General features: G+C 38.3%; 1 long non-coding RNA gene across 1 annotated transcript; it reads left to right on the forward strand.

Moving 5' to 3' along the window:
- The first annotated feature begins 421 nt into the window (after nt 1–421).
- On the forward strand, nt 422–1382 carry LOC133708297 (uncharacterized). Its single transcript, XR_009845741.1, has 2 exons — nt 422–658; nt 916–1382. It is a non-coding gene; the product is annotated as an uncharacterized LOC133708297 (long non-coding RNA).
- The last annotated feature ends 569 nt before the right edge of the window (nt 1383–1951 follow it).

Below are 1951 nucleotides of genomic sequence, written 5' to 3' on the forward strand. Positions count from 1 at the left end.
TGCAGGCCCAACAGTTAAAAATGGAGCAGTTATGGCCACATCTGTGTCTCCTTAGGGTTTAGCAGCTCCAATTATAGCCGGCATTAAACGCCTCACAAGTTTCCTTGACTACAATTTTAGCACCTCCAATTAGCTTAGCAAGCTCCTGACCAAGTGGTCCCTAGAGCATCTTCACAGTATGATCTCCACAGCAGCACCCTACTCATCCATCATCTGTTTTGTCGAAAATTCTTCAATACACGGTGGTGGAAGTGCACGGAGTGTCTGATAGGCACGTGGTATAATCTGAGACGTCCAATGTGTGGGGTCAGCAGTCAAGTCATCTGGACCATCGATTGAAACTAACTCTTAGTCTGACAGTCAACGTCTGTGTTCTCTTTATGTAAAAAAATTTGGATGGTAAAAAAGCTATAAACCGTTGCGTGGGTTGCTATCCAGTGTGGGAAAACGAAGATCGGAGAGGAAGAAGAAGATGGAGATAGAGAGAGAGATATGCACCAGACCCGAGTTCTTCCAGATCAATCGCCCTTTTTCTAATCGAGTGAGAGGATCGGCTGCGTACAAATTTCAAACCAGTTTCAGTAGGAGTCATCATGAAGAGGCTTAGCAGCTCAGATTCTTTGGGTGCCTTGATGTCCATCTGCCCAACCAAAAACAGGTTGATTTTCTAATAAACAAACCCCTTTTTGATCAAATGGTGCCTTTGTTCTTTTGTCTCTTACGATTTTCAGGAATTTATTAAGAAAAATTGAACCTTTCGGCACTAGTACTTTGTGATTTGAAGTTTTGTCATCTTGAATTAAAACCATGAATCCCTTCCTTCCTGTATGGAATCTGATCTAGCTGTAGTTATTACTTATTTGGTTTTTCCGGCCAATAATTCATCTCTCTGTTTGTTTTTGCTTGGTTGAGCAGGTGAACAGAGTCCAAGAAACAACCATGTTTGCAGCAGAGACTTCCAGTCCATGCTGGACGGCTGAGACGAAGAAGGATGCGTGGAAAAGTCAGGTCTGTTGCTGAGAAGAAGCGCCGGCTGGCGTGCGGCCGGAAGGGAAGGCACAGAGGTCCGGGTTTGGTCTCGGGAGTGATTGGATTCAGATTTTGGTTGGAACGGGTTTGGGCCTCTATTTGGGCCGGGTGTAGAGCTGATCACTGCTCTAGCCCAACTTAGGTGTATAAAGCTCTTTTAAGAAAATATTTTTAAGTTGATAGATTGAATATCAGATTTAATTAAGTAAATAACAACTAAAGTTAAATTTTATTAATCCGAACTCCATCCTTCACTTAATTAAAATTCTAAAAGTAAATGGTTAACATTTACTACAACTGTAAGTATTTTTAACTCATTAACATTTAATTTAATGTTTTGATGATTAAAGTCATTCTCTCAAATTTATTTTAAATCGTTGATATAGTTTAAGCATACGAGAGTGCGGACCAAACAATGCGTTAACAACAAGAATGGTGACAGAGTTATTGACATTGAGTAATTCTATTATTGTGTTCGACAATATTGATCAAGATCATAACAACGATGACAATGACTAATATTTTTAGTGTAGGTAGGTACTTCACTTCCATATTATATCATCCAACGGTCAAAGTGTCAAACTAATAAATTGATATGTTCATCCACCACAACATTAGTTTAAAAATAATAATAATAATAATAATAATTCATGATGACCAAATTAATCCAATCGTCATTTTAGTATCAAACAAAGCGGTTTACTCTTTATATGCTTATACTTCCCTAAGAGGAGCTAAACCATGAGAAGATAAACTTCCCAAATTTTTTATGTTAGTTGATCTAACTCATAATCATGAGAGTATGAGAGGCAATAGATCGAAAAAAGAAGCCGTGAATGAGCGGTTATGACTATATTAGTTTTATCTGGTATTTAAGGTTTAGGGTTGACTTAGTAGATTGAGACTCAAACGACGACGAAAA

This window comes from Rosa rugosa, chromosome 5, assembly GCF_958449725.1.
Source record: "Rosa rugosa chromosome 5, drRosRugo1.1, whole genome shotgun sequence".
NCBI lineage: Eukaryota > Viridiplantae > Streptophyta > Magnoliopsida > Rosales > Rosaceae > Rosa > Rosa rugosa.